The 15,902-nt window shown below is 31.1% G+C and overlaps 2 long non-coding RNA genes across 2 annotated transcripts; both read left to right on the top strand.

The window, feature by feature from the left end:
- The first annotated feature begins 2,453 nt into the window (after positions 1-2,453).
- On the top strand, positions 2,454-7,630 carry LOC143067232 (uncharacterized). The gene is made up of 4 exons (XR_012975887.1): positions 2,454-2,846; positions 5,009-5,039; positions 5,843-5,938; positions 6,897-7,630. It is a non-coding gene; the product is annotated as an uncharacterized LOC143067232 (long non-coding RNA).
- A 3,118-nt stretch (positions 7,631-10,748) lies between these two features.
- On the top strand, positions 10,749-12,713 carry LOC143067233 (uncharacterized). Its single transcript, XR_012975888.1, has 2 exons — positions 10,749-11,188; positions 12,191-12,713. It is a non-coding gene; the product is annotated as an uncharacterized LOC143067233 (long non-coding RNA).
- Positions 12,714-15,902: the final 3,189 nt, after the last annotated feature.

A 15,902-nucleotide genomic window follows, 5' to 3' on the forward strand; every position in this document is an offset into this window, starting at 1 on the left:
TTCGAATTTTTGAATAAATATTGTTTTAAACTACCGATTTGGGTAATGCATTGTTGAACATTAAATTTATGTCTCATAGTGGAGAGAGTGCTTCTACACTATTCACTAGTAAATATGTTGTCATGCACAGAAGATATAGCAAGTATAACGGGGCTTTCTTGTGTCTATTTTAGGAACTTTGTCATTATTTCGGATTTACGTATCCGGGATCGTAATCCATGTTGCCCGTTAATATAGGGAACTAGCTATAGTAAAGTTTCTCCGTAAGCTCACTTAGTACTGTCTATATATAACGAAGTCCATTTAATGTTCACATGTTTAATCTTATAAAAGTACATGTATATATATATATAATATATTTGAAGGTTCACAATTATAACTTCCAATGCAAAACGTTACTAAATTCCAGCTCTATAAAACAACATGTTACTTCAAGCTACTACTCCAATATAACTGACCAATACATAAAGTTTCTCTCAAGATCCAGCTATAAACATGTTCTTAATTTATGTAAGGCATTGATTAATGGTCTTAGATTATTTGGATAAACTATTGCAGTTCAACTGTGCAACTAATGTATCGTATAAAGTGTCACATTAAACAAGATGAAAGATCATTAAACTGATTAAGAACTGACCATCAAATCTTAGATGGAATTGATTACGCCACACAAGGTTGTTCTTGTTGGATTGTTTGATTCCTTTTTGGGATTGTTATCTAACTAGTAGTCTTACAGATGCTGGTTGATTATTGAATCAGGTTTGTCATGTTTTACTAATACAGTTACTTGAGCTAAATTCCTCAAATAAGCGAAATATGATTTAAAAATTACTTGGTTTCTTGTATGTTTTGTTTAATGATGTATATAGTTTTCAAAGGATTCACTTTGTTAAAGAGGGGCGATACATACCAGAGGTACATTCAAACTCATATGTCGAAATAAACAGACAACGGCATGGCTAAAAACCAAAAAAGGACAAGTGTCTACAAATTACGGTGCCAGAGTAATATGATCTGCTGTCGACACCAAATTATCAAGACTCAAAAACATAAAATAACACACAATAGTACACAAAACACACAATAGTACACAAAACACAACATAGAAAAAAAAATATACATAAAGTTGTCTTGAATCACTTACATTTGTGTCCAGTTCAGGCATTTATGAAGTACGTAGATGTGTACTGGTTGATAATTAGCTGTGATTAGCTTTGATTTAGCTGTAAGTAACTGCGAGTAATCTCAGATATGTACTAAGTGGATTTTTGTTGTTGAGATGTACAAGTACCCGGTCAAGTTTAACTGTTACACCACTGTCCCAGGTTAGGGGATGGTTGGGCACTCACTAACATGCGTAACCCCGCCACACTCAATATTTGCCTGTCCCAAGTCAGGAGCCTGTAAAATATTAGTTATTGTTTGCTGCTGTTGATCATCTGCGTTGTTTGTTTATATTTTTGTATAGTACTTGTATTGTTCTATTGCATCACTGTCCCAAGATCAAGAGGAAGGTATGATACCCACTTACATGTTTAATCCCGCCATATTCTGTACTACGTGCCAGTCCCAAGCCAGGAGTCTGTAATTCAGTGTTTGTCGTTTTTTGCTGTGATACAATTTGAATTTTGTTCATTATTTTGTACCTTTTAATAGCTGACGTTGCGGTATGGGCTTTGTCCATTGTTGGAGGCCATACGGTAACCTATAGTTGGTAATTTTTGTGTCATTTGACCTCTTGTGAAGAGTTGTCTCGTTGGCAATCATATCACTTTTATTGCAATATTTAATCTGATTCAATAAATGATTATCATCCTTCAATGTGAATTTGGATAAAACATTTGCAATTTCAATTTCAATCTTTCAAAGTTCCCTCGAAATTTTCCTGATTTTAACAGTCATTGAAATTCAATGTTATGCTTATAATATTATTTAATAAATATTTTTAATTTTATTGTTAATTTTCCAAAGCAAATATCCACTAGACTTCAAACAAAACAAGTTTTTTTAGGCATACTCAAAATACAAAAAATCTTAAGAAAATTTTGATTGGTAAGAATTTTTGTAAATAAAATACTTTCAATTTCCCCAAAGTATGCCTAAAAAAACTTGTTTTGTTTGAAGTCTAGTGGATATTTGCTTTGGAAAATTAACAATAGAAGATACGTACAGTTTTCATCAAATACACCAAAATGGAAACTCCTTTAACTTGAGGAGTATCATTCACTTAACATCAATTTAGAGTATCTAAGAATTTGCTGCATGATTTTCTATAAATATAACTTTAGATGTAATAGTTTTTTTTTTATGTTGGTTGAAATTGGCTTTTCCGAAAATACGTAGTAGATAATTTTACCGACTAAAAACCTATTTAGCTATTTATAGCCTAACGAAATAGTCCATAATTAAACGGGAAGTAAGTTAGTTATAAATAAAAAGATCGGTATAGATTATAACAACTTCATTTTAGATAAATCCAATAGGTAGACCATTCTGAATTAATTCCATTGTTTTGCAACATGACTTTAAATAAGAAATCTTGTCTTGAAAACAAACTTCGCTGTATACTGACTTCGTCAATTTTTGCCAATTTTTTCATGGCGTTAATTTTAGCGGCAATACTTGTCTATAAAGACAGAATTAATAAAACAGAAATTGACAACTCTGGAAAGTTGGAGTCTTTCAACTTGCCGGCCGATTCTGGTGTGTGTATTCCGTGTGATTATCTTGGAAAGAACATCACAGCAAAAGACACTCTTTTTGACAGTATTACGAAATCAAAGGATGGTAAACAGAAACTTTGCTGCACCAAAAAACCATCCTTCTTACCGAAACTTATTGGAAAGGTAATTAACATTTATTACTCGTAAATTGTTGTTTATTGTGGGAGAACAGTAATTGCTGTTTTAGATAAAATAGAATCCTGATATTTCAGTGTACATTGAAATGTTGGTAGCAAATTTAGTTCTCTATGCATGCTTTAACATGTACTGAGAGCATAATTTGATGTGGTACATTTTATTGTTTTTATTATTTCTGAATTGTGTTTTTTTAATATCTATTATATGGGGACGAAGTCCCCAATAACAGTAGAAAATTCAATAAAAAAAAAAAATCGGGAAAATTTCCCGAATTTTTCATTGTACTAATGAACTCAAAATCGTTCAATTTTTTTTATGTCATGTTTTGAAATCCCGGACCTGCGCAGAAATGTACAATGTACTTCCTTTTTCCGGTCTCGTTTGTATGAAACTTTGAGTAAAATATATATTTATCAGTCTAGTATAAAATAGGAAGGAACGCGCAATACCAATTTCATTTTTAATAATTCCTTGATATGAAAAAACGTTACCTGATGATAGCGTTTCTTTGTTTACATTGCATATGACGTCATAACTTAAATAACGTCATAACTAAAATCCCTAACAACAGAACCAAAATCGGAAACGTTATGGTATTTCCGTTTCTTTTTCTTAACAAATATAAAAATGTAAGTTACAAAAAAATAATTCATACAGACTTCGTCCCCATTTACAGGTAATGCCTGCCTCATATTATGGGGACGAAGTCCCCAATAACAGTAGAAAAAAAAAAAAAAAAAAAAAAAAAAATCAGGAAAATTTCCCGAATTTTTCATTCTACTGATGAACTCAAAATCGTTAACTTTAATTCTAATGCAATTAATTTGTAACAAATGTTCTGATTGGATGACAGTAAGCGTAAAATTCTCTATCTCCTTGTCTGTAACTAAGGAAGCCGACATTTTGAATTTCGGAATGTATTGACATGTTATTTCTACAATAATAAACAAATAACTCACTTGTTGCGCCTTAAAATCTTCTTTTTATTAAATTTTATTACATTTTGAAGCGGCACAGAAGCCAGAAAACGCCCGCTGTTTATGTTTGACACCGGAAGCATACCTATGACGTCACGTAGTGTAGGGACCAAAGAAGATAACATCTTTTCGCGGAATTTTCTTTAATGAAGATTTTACACTGAAATTATGATTGAAATTTAATTATGAACTTGTTTTCCATTAGAATAGAGATAACTGTATTGTATTTGAAGCTTTGCGGACGTCCATCGGTAGTTTTACTGTCGCAAATACCCGTTTACCTGTCTCCGCTCCGCGTCGCCAGGTAAACTAAATTTGCGACAGTAAAACTACCGATGGACGTCCTTAAAGCTTCAAATACAATACAGTTATCTCTTAATTGTCAGATCTACTTCCTGTTCCGGTCATCTATGCATGAGACTTTAAATAAAAAGTATATTTATCAACATATCAACAAATATAGGACTGAATTTAACACCCAATCATTTTTAATAATTGTTTGATATGAAAAAAACTTTACCTGATAACAGCTTTTCTTTGTTTACATTGAATATATGACGTAATAACTTAAATAACGTCACAACTAAATCCCTAACAACAGAACAAATATTGGAAACGTTACGGTATTTCCGTTTCTTTTATCAACATGTTTGAATTAAAAAAAAAATTAATACAGACTTTGTCCCCATTTACAGGTAATGCCTGCCTCATATTATCGCTATTATGGACTAGTTTAGTTGTATTCCAGTACCGTTTGTTGTGTACAATATTAAACAAAAAGAAATTTGGTATGATTGTCATTTGGACAACTATGTCCACCGAAGACAACTGACGGTCTTCATGCGGGGGAAAAAGCAAAACAGATATCGTATAGATAGACATAAAAAACTTCATCATTGGTAATCATATAGGTTATTTTTTTTGTGTTTTGAGTCTTGATAATTTGGTGTCGACAGCAGGTCATATTTCACTCCGGCGGCGTATTCTGTCGACACTTGACATTTCTGGATGTGGGTGGATCGGTCTCTGGGGGGGGGGGGGGGGCATTTGCTATAAAATTAGTGGTAGGGATGAGCCGCTGCAATAGGTCGATCGGTTGAATAGGGATCGGTTGATAGAATTCAATCTTTTAAATTAATTTCATAAAAGATTGTTACTTTAAATTTATAGATGATAATGACAGAACAAGAAAGAATGTTAGGTAAGTGATTTCATTCATACACTAGCTATTTTAACAATCAAGAAGAAATATCTCACTTTTTAACGATTTAAAAAAAAATTGTGGTTAAAATGCACCTTTAATTCCTAAAAGTCGTTTATTATTAGACTAATACATTTATTAACACTGTACACGAAACAATCACTTGTAAAGAAACACATATTTAATTAATTGCTCTTTTTGCCATCTGTAGTAGAGATAGGTTAAGACTTGTAAACTTTAATCTTACGAACTAAATAACACAATTGTACCGAAAGATAAGATTAAAGAGAATTTTATTTTCCTTTTCGCAGAACGAAACATAAATTTAGATGACCCAGTTAGAATGATATTTATATCAGATATTAAAAACACAAACTTAAGCAGTTCGTTGAAAGAAATAAAAGGCTACACAATGTACGATATTTAATTTAAATAAAAAGATAAGTTAATGAATCATAAATAATATTTAGAAAATCGAGATATTAACCGGCTGATAATATCTTGAAAACAAATGTCTTTCACAGTTAAAACTATTTATAGTCGATTTAAACAGTAACGTTTCTTCATAAAACAAGCAACTTTTCTAACTTAACGTTTAAGTTTACTTATTTAATTGATTTTGAAAAACATAGTATTTGTAAAAAAAAAGAAATGTAAGTTATTCAATCCTCAGTCTTAGATTGTCAAACAAAACAGATATGACATGTAAATTCCAACTATTTCTTCTAAAGGGCTTCAAAAATCATTTTTTCGATTTTATTTGCAGAAAGTGTATGATTTGCAAATTATACTTTTTTGTTTAGATACTGGAAACATTGAGGATATTTACGACCAGCTTAAATGGTGGAGAAATCGACCAAACTCAATTCACATGAACCTAGACGTTGACAAATTGAAAGGTTTGTATGGTTCTGAGAAATAGCGGAATGGTTGAAAACCATCTTCTTCTTAAGGACTTTTAGGAATTTTGGTCCTCAATGCTCATTTTAACTTTTTTGGATTCGAGTGTCACTGAGGAGTCTTTTGTAGACGAAACGCGCGTCTGACCAGAAAATACCACCGCGCTAAACGTCAATAACATACGAGGAACATTATTACAAAAGTCATTAGGCAGCCGTCATTTAACAAAACATGTCAATGAAGTATGTTTATTTTTTAATTTTTAATAAACCAGGTTTCTAAAGATGCCTAAATATAGACAGTCAATACGGAACTCAATATAACATGATAATTACACTATAAATGATATACAGAATCGTCATTGATATCCCACATAAATATGTATAACAACAGTCGAGTACCACCTTTCATTAGATTATTAAAAGTGGAGTCAAACGACTACAGCGAATCCTTATATTTGTAAAATAGTATTATGTCGGGACCATGCGTTCTTTGTTGTATGTTTTTATTGCGCGATAACAGAATATATCACAACATCTTAACCATTAGTTAAACAACTTGTATTTACTACTAAGTTTGTTTTACGTCAATTTGCATAATTATTACTGATATCGGGTAATCACAAAAATTTTATGTCATTTCTATTTATCATACATGCATCGTTTTCGTGTTTGTAAATATAAACTTCTAAGTAAATTTTCTGAAATAAAAACTAGGGATTTCAATAAAAATAAAGAAATATATATTTTAGATGCATTCGAAATTTCAAAACGTGTTACTCCTTTAATTGAATGTCGTTTAAGTATTCTATGACTCCATTCTCAATTCTATAATTTGAGGTGGGATTAAATCAGTCTAGTAAATTAGTAGTAATATTTTGATGTGTTTAATTGACATCACGAATAACAAATTTTATATTAAAAGACTTTAATTTAATGTTAATTAATTTGATTTTAGATAAGAAATTTGTATGGAGAACAGAAAAAGACCCTCTCGGGATATCATTCAAACATGGAGTAGACATGAACACTACGACCAACAGTATTGTAGTACCAGGTCCTCATCGAGCTCTGTATTTCGTCTATGTGGCAATAACTTTTGATTTTGGTGACATTGAATCCGTCCCAATATTCTACCATAATGTCACCAAAAGTCATCCACTATTACCTAATACCATAGATACTCTGCTGATGACCAAATATGGAGGTTCATCAGAATCAAAACGGGTATACACGAGTTTCCTTTGTGGAACTTTCCAGATGCAAGGGAATTTCAACCTGAAAACTGAAGTGTCTTCGTATGATTACGTGTCCACTTCAAGGTACGGAAGCTATTTTGGTATGTTTAGACTGTGAAACCTGCAAGTTATGAAATTTGCGAAAATCGTTTTGGGAGAACAATCGTCATGAGAAGTTAATAATATTGAAATATGCGGTGTATAAGTTTGAATATTGAGAAATGAAACCGACTGTTAGGCGGACTGCCTACTATTCTAACAGAAGACGCGAAGCTATAACATGGAACAATAATTACTATTTGTGTGGCCGATCTCATAAACAATGTTGAAATACTAATGTATTACAGTCATTTATACATGTATTTATCTAGTCCAGTGAACTTTTATTTGTCTTTTTTAAACTGATAGAAGTTTTACGTATTATGTTAAGATGTCAATAAATTTGATTAGCGATTTTCCGTTTTGAATTTTCCCCGGAGTTCAGTATTTTAGTGATTTAACTTTTTTCTATATTTTTCTATATGTGAATAACAGGAGAAGTGGATAATACGTCAATGAGACATCAACTTAACATCAAAATCAAAAAAAATACATGACTGGGGCAACCTAAAGTCTTCAACAGAAAGTGGGTCTCATCCCGTGTCAAAGTTGTGAATTGATAAAAAAAAAAAAGATTCAATCAAAGATCGGTTCTTCACTACAACACTTCCGAGAGATGAAATTATGTGTGGTGCGGCTAAAGCAAACCACCCACCGACCATCGGCAGGGCTACTGTCTTTTCTTAACCATGGATTTGTCACTTTATTTTCGATCTATGAGTTTGACTGTCCCTCTGGTATCTTTCGTCTCTCTGATATTCCTGATAATTTAAGATCAAAGTCAAACGAACCTGCCATGAGTGGGTTTCAACTCATAACCTACGTGCTATTGATCGCTGTTGATCAACTGCTTAGACCAGTTGTCTACCGAGGCTTTCAATGAAATATAACCTAACCGGATGACTTTATAATATTGAGGTGCAATGATCATTTATAATTTATCGTTTACTAATAAAGATCAATTATTATAGTTAATCGTTTTAAAGGAAATATCATTTATAATTTATAATTTCCAAGTAAATTTGAACTCAACAATACATGAAGTACATAATTGTTTAAAGTTTTACAATCGCATTAAGTTGTTCAGACTTATTTAAGCCTCTTCCGAAGGACGGTCTAGGATTCTCAATACTTATCTATTAATCTTAAAATATCGTCCATTAGTGCATTATGTCAGCAGAGAAAATGTATGAATATTTGTTATAAGTATTACAGCCGCCATTACACATTTGTTGATAATTAAAATATGCCTGCATCTAAACTCACTTGCGATATGTTTTCAATCTCCTCGGTCTTGTTTTATCAGAAAAGTGGTATAATATGTTACTCTGACATTTTGGCTGATTGTTGATTTGCAACACGAGTGATGTATGCATTGCAGAAGATGCATAACCTGTAGACACTCCCTTGTCTCGCTCTTGTTGGAGATCATGCGATTACCTCAGTTTTTATTTGTTACCATGATTGGTCTTTTTATTCGATTTATTAGATTGGAACATCTATGTCCTACTGTTACCAGAAGTTAATATAAGTCATATCATTATGTGAAAGATGATAGACTTCATGGATTAAACTGAAAACAAAACAAAAGTGCTTTAAATTGATTTTTATGTTTTGTTAATATAAGTTGTATAGAGTAAACATATTTAAAATCAAAACTTATTAAAAAACTAGGAAGAAGTTTATAGAACCAATTGTATTATATTTCAAAATATTTTGTAAATCCCTACAAGGAAGTCTTCTGTTTTATATGTGTCATGCATATCATGGAATCGCATAACACATTTTAATCAATCGAAAAAGAGAAGGAACTAATTTAAATCCCCATAGTTTATGGGTTTAAATTTAGAATTTCAGGACAATTGAATTGATCAAAATACAAAAACCAGAATTATATATAACAATTCATGAATGACATAATAGAAGGTTAAGTACTAATATGTCGATTTGGAATAGATGCTTATAGACATTTTAACAGAAGTTTATATACTGGGGATTCATTTATTTCTGAGGGTAGCAGTTCTCGTGGTTTTACGAATGATTGTTTTTCGTGAATATTGGAATTCGTGGTTTTTGCCGAAGTCTGCTTACATCTACATTGTTTTTAAGAATGTATAATAAAAAAGCTCAAGATAGAATTGTTAAAAAAAGATATAAGTGCATCAAACAATAGCTGTACAAACTATTTACCTCTTTAATAATGTTCGTTGAAAAAAGTAAAATCACAAAAATACTGAACTCCGAGGAAAATTCAATACGGAAAGTCCTTAATCAAATGGAAAAATCAAAAGCCCAAACACATCACACGAATGAATTGGATGTGCAGAAAAAAACAATATTGTTCAATTGATGTTAAAGAAGGACTCGCATCCATTAAACAAATTGATTCCACTATAAAATGTACAAAAAAAGACGAGTAAGGTAAAAAACAAATCCACATAATGATAAGAAAACAAAATAAATCAAAATAGATAATTGGAATTTTAAAATTCTATGCACTTGACAAAATTCTTTAAAGGTCAGGTGATTTTGGATGAAAACAGAATAATTGTTTGAATAGAAAGGTAAATACAATGTATCTTACCCATTGTACTCGTCAGTCTTGATGACTGGTGTTTATAATCTTAGATACAGGCTGTTGAGAGGGGTTGTCCAAAATATTATGCAGGACATACATGTATTATGATACCGAGTTCGACAATAATTTAACACTTAGCAAGTTTACTTGGGAACAAACTTAACCACAATCAAACAAAGTCTGTTCATCTTCAATTTTCCTGCAGAACAGTTTACAATGATCGCCGATACTTCAAATACAATAACAACTACTTACATCATATTTTTTTTTAATTTTTTTTATTTTTGTATTCAACAACATATTGCATGTAATTTACTTCACTAGTCCAGCATTCTAGTGAAGGTCTCTTTATTTTATAAGAAATCCAAGATTTCTCTCTGTCTATCAATGATACAAATCATCTAAACTATATTATAAATATTTCATTTTTAATCGGAAATTAATGAGTATATATGAAATTCTTATTTATCGTTATGTATAATTATCTAGCTTGTTTGATCAGTATACTGATACTAGTTGTAACGGTTTTAAGTATTTCTTTTCAACTTGTTACAATATCAAACGAGACATTTTCTAGGTAAGGTGAATAAATAAAGGCAATTCGCAAGTCATAAATCATTATAATATAAAAATACCGTTTATGCAAAAGAAATATGAAAGAAACAGTTACTTAATATCTTTTTGTTCTTAAACCTTATCAATGCACGCAATGCAAGTCATATATGCATATAATAAACAATAATGTATTCTTATTTTAAAACAAATATTTTAAGATATACTTCACAGAATTGTAAACCACTTAAACGAAACAGTAAAACCCCACTTTTAAATGTACATGCGTGTATCTATTTTTAAAATGTTAACAGTGTAGGATTATGTGTTTATGTAAATAAACACGGAAGCTGTTTTGTACCGAATTCAACGAAAATGTAATGTAAAAACCCATGATTGTTTAACAAAACATGTTGATACAATACTGACTAAGTTTTACCCAAAATGGATTCCAATGCTAACATCACATTACTAAAAGGTTCAAAATTGGAGAAAGAAAAATCTCATAATTTGCACATAAAACATTTGAAAATTAAAGGAGGATGTTGTTTAAGTATATTTATATTTTTCTGTTTATTGATCACTGTTTCTATAGAAGTAATTATTATATTGCACATGCCGCCGCTACATAATGAGCAAGTGGACTCAATATCCAAAGAAACACAACATCATATAATGCTACCGATACACGCCACGAATGATACGAATACAGTGCAAAATGTGAAACAAGTGCAGTATATTAGTGTACCGACGACAGAATCGACAGTAATGATCCTGATTTTGGTAAGTTACATAATATTTTTCATTACTATTTTACCTTATAAATACATTAATGCATTACCTTTTCTATATAAGTGCTGTTTCCAAAAAACTGCTTAGAAGTTGAAATTACCAGCAATAATGACAAAGTATTTGTTGAATTCTGTAATTGACACTTTGACCCAACATACATTGTAACAAATGTTATACATGTATATATAAAGGCAACAGTAGTAAACCGCTATTCAGTTGTCATAAATCAATTTAACTAAAACAAATCTGGGTCACAAACCAATTTTGATTTGATGTTTTACCTTTAGTAGCATAACTCATATCCACTATAAATTTATGCACTCTCCAAAATTTTGTAGTAATTTGAGGTAAAAAAAAATTATCATCTCAAAACCAAAGTAAGGCAAATCATTAATATTAAAAGTGAAAGAAACTCATTGCTCCAAATCGCAGATAATTTTGCTGCATACTTTTGTTAATTCTGTCATCTCTAGTTGACTTCATTATTCTCATATATTATCTTTACTACATTCAAAGAAAAACGTAGGTAAACAACACAAAAGTATTATGCATGTAGTGTTCTAGCCGTTCTAGTACAACTTACTCGGTAGGCTGAAAATGATAAGGTACATGTATGTAGTAAAACAAATACGATAAGTAGAAATGTTCGGTTATCAGACAAGTTTATAAAGCTTCCAGTGTCTTGGATAAATATTCGTTAAAGGTTATTATAATAACGCTTACAGTCTTATTGTACCGTCAACACGTAGCTTCCTAGATGCGTTAGTTAAATACCCAACTCGTAAATTAAGCTGACTGTAATATTCTAATTATTCGAATGACCGAATATAGCGAGATGTGAATACAGAAGCATATAATCCATAATTATGATTCAAGACAGCATTGCCGTTTTTTGTAAGCAGAAAGAAGATAAATTTTTTGTTTTGTTTTAGTATTAGACTGTTGCAGTATTTACTACTATTTGCAAGCTACAACTTGTTGTGTTTTTTTCAGATTTCAGGATATTTTATGACACGAGAAAATACCACAGAAACTACGGAATCTAACGAAAAGGACAAAACGTATCCTGTAGCACAGACTCTTGTAAAAGGCAGCTATTTATTGAAAAATGATTATATAAATAATGATCCCCCTTTGAAAGCCTCCGGTGGAAATATTTCGACAGGTGTGACGATACCCTCCGAAGGTTTATACTACCTTTACGCCTGTATACAGATTTCCTGCTATTGTAAATCAAAAGCTGACGTTACCGTTTCTGAGGTAGCTCATTATATTCAAATAAACTCAGGAAATTCCAACAAAACTATTGTGGAAAGAACAATACAGATTCATCATAGCAGTGGAGTCTACAAAACAAGTAACATTTTCGTTCCAATTCAGTTGAAGAAACATGATGTAGTTAGTATGCACCTTTCTGACGATACTTACGTTTATAATTCTAGAAAATCTAATGTTATAGGAGTTTTCTCGATGTCACAATCTATTTGAACCATTTATTAAATTCAACTAGCATGTATTTGCAATATTTGTTTATTCTCGGTGTGCAGTACATAACAGGAATACCTTATTTTCAGATTTTCGTTTTTACACTCATTTAACTGTTCCCTGTAAATAAACCGTTTCTGATAAACGACTTGATGTTAAAGCCATAACACTCGATTTCTTTACTAAAACAATGTTTTCTCTCAAAACGGATCTACTTTGAATATTATATTCACATCTTCTTTGAAATGAGATATACTCACACCTCTTCTTTTGAACCTTCATAACTGTAATATACATTGTCTAAAAATTTGCCACCAACTCACGACCGAAAAGCCGGACATACTGACAAGCGGTCAACAGCTTTATCGACAATTTCCAATACATTTTGCCACTGGCTTATGATTAATGTTTTGTTCCTATCAATATTTAAAAAAATCCATCTTATCATCTCTTTACTATAAAGTTGTTCATAAGTTGAATAAAAAACAACTTTAATATCTAAAGGTTATAATGATATGTTTCCAAAATATTGACACAAACAAAATCACATACGTGTAACTTGTGAGAAATGTTTACATTCAGCCTTGTCGAAATAATAATGCAAAGAAAACCTTCATATTTATCGAATCTGAAATATGGAACACTTTGCGTTATAAGATAAATACTGTGGTATTAAGTTTTTTTATAATGAAGAAAGTAGATTTTTATATCTTGTACTTTCAATGAATTGTGAAATTGTCATAAGTTATTGAAACCATATAAAGAAGACAACATGTTTGCAAGGGTTGCTGGTTTTGGTCATAATGACTATGTATTGATATTGACCGCTTAGTAAGTTTCTTCCGTACCATTATGGAACAGTAACTTTTATGATTTGGATGGCTTTGACAATCCAAGTCTTCGTGTAGCAGTAGACAATACCAGGTAGTGCAATTCCTACAATGTATGTTTAGAATCGCGCCGTAAAAGTGATGTTGATGACCGTTATTATATTGTGGTAAAGTGTTACTGTTCTATTTTTGTCAACGACAAACTGTAGAAATGCAGAACAGTATTTACAGCGCATGACACATACATATTGACGATTGCATGATACATGCAGTTTTATGTACATGATACCATATCAATTCTTCAAAAAATATATAAATACTCTGAGTAATGATATTGAAACAAGCGCAAGGAAATTGTTTTGAATAGTATCTATTTTGTATTTTCTTGGAACTTGAAACACAAAACACATAATTATGGAAACATAAGAATTAATCCCCCGTCGATTTGAAATCTGTTTCATATAAAATTTGGTGAACCGAGATATATCTACGTCATGGTGATTGCGAATAGATTTCTGAAAATAGTAGAAATATTTGAAACCAAATAAGGAACTCTTATTAATATGTGACAAATGAGTTTGAATTTTGAACCTAATATGAAACTAAGTTATATTTTTGACCACGTTATTAAGTAATGGCCTTTTTTTACCAATCGTAAAACCCATTTTACGATTAAAAAATGTATTAAAAGTAATATATGAATGGAATTGCACATTTACTGAAAATAATTATTATTTTGAATTAAGGTAGAAAATTATTTAAGAATTTTTAATTATCTTACGTTAAGGTCAAAATATAAGGCAAATCACAACCCGTCTGGCTTTTAATAACACAAAATTATACTGCAATACCGATATTACTGCACTGTATGCTTATTTCAAAAAGCGATTTCTCATCAGTGGTGCTCATAAGTGGTACTGTGGTATGTAAACCTACTATATTATAAAAAAGGAAGGAAATGTGAAAATCAATTATCTTAAATATACACACATCATTACATTTAGGGAATAACCTTATCGTCAATGATGACTTATTCATTACAAGCAGTGCAAAATCGTTTTGCAGTGTATCATATAGTATTATGTGCATTTCTTTAAACCACTTTCAAGTTTTGTGGGGACGTCTTTATTATAATAACACATTTTGTTTGACAGAATATATGATTTGTATTAAGGACTTTACGTTTTAAAATGTATCATGAAAGAGAATATGTGTTTGTTGTTTCTATTGATGGCGTGTGGGAATGTTTTCTATTACAATCGATATTTTATACAATAAATACTCTATTGCATGCATAGAGGTTTAGGAAATGAAAATTGAAAAAAGTTTATACAAGGAGAAACAAAGGAAGATATCAATGATTCAGCGTACGATTCATGTTAGGATAACCATATTTTTGCCCTAAAAATATTGAAAACCAAAGCGCACAATACGTTAGTCTTAAAAGTAACATTTTACTAGTCCCCAAAACGCGCGTCTGGCGTACTAAATTATAAACCTGGTACCTTTGATAACTAATTAGACAGTTACTATATAAGAAAAAGGGAAATCATAATTTGTTGTTACGAAAAGATTTGTAAACTAGTTATAAACTGCGTGGATCCTAGGGTTAGTGTATTTTCTGAAAATACTTTGTTTTCTAGAAACACAATCTTGACCTATTTCCTTTATAAATAAAAAACTATTTATTCATGTTATACACAAGTATCTGAAAAGATGTTTGCATCTGATTTTATATAAGTGATTGCATCCTATTCATTAAGTATTACCAAATCTTTATACAAAAGTTCAGATGTACATACTACTATGATTGTATTTCTTTTCAACACTTGTTATGATTGATTGGAACCAATTGGAATTAAGCGGAACACTTTCATGGGTTAACCTTGGATTTGAAATCGTTGTATAGTTACCAGGCTATTAGGCATTGCAATGTATAGATACCTTTCTAATGTACTATTCAGTGCTTTTTAGTTATAGTTGCCATGCTAACAAGAATTTCAAGATATAGGTACTTTGCAAGGCGTTGTGTATAGGTAACATCCAAGCCGGAATCTCAATTTATAGAAATTTAAATACTTACTGTAACAGTTTAGTGTGTTAATATCGTTATATTTTTTCGGCTATCTTCTACGTGTGATTGCATAATACGCAACCACACCATCTGACTTAGTACATTGATATATGCATGTTTACTGTAATGATACTATCATAATGAGTTCAAACTCACCAGTTCATCGTTTAAATTGTTGTCAAATATGTCATGTCGGAGATTCTTAAGATATGGATTTCGCTTATTGTTGAAGTCACTCGTTGAAGACGACAAAGAGAAAACAAATCCGAGTTTCAAACTAAAACCGAGGGAAACACATCAACTATATAAGAGGCAA

This window comes from Mytilus galloprovincialis, chromosome 3 (assembly GCF_965363235.1).
Source record: "Mytilus galloprovincialis chromosome 3, xbMytGall1.hap1.1, whole genome shotgun sequence".
Classification (NCBI taxonomy): Eukaryota; Metazoa; Mollusca; class Bivalvia; order Mytilida; family Mytilidae; genus Mytilus; species Mytilus galloprovincialis.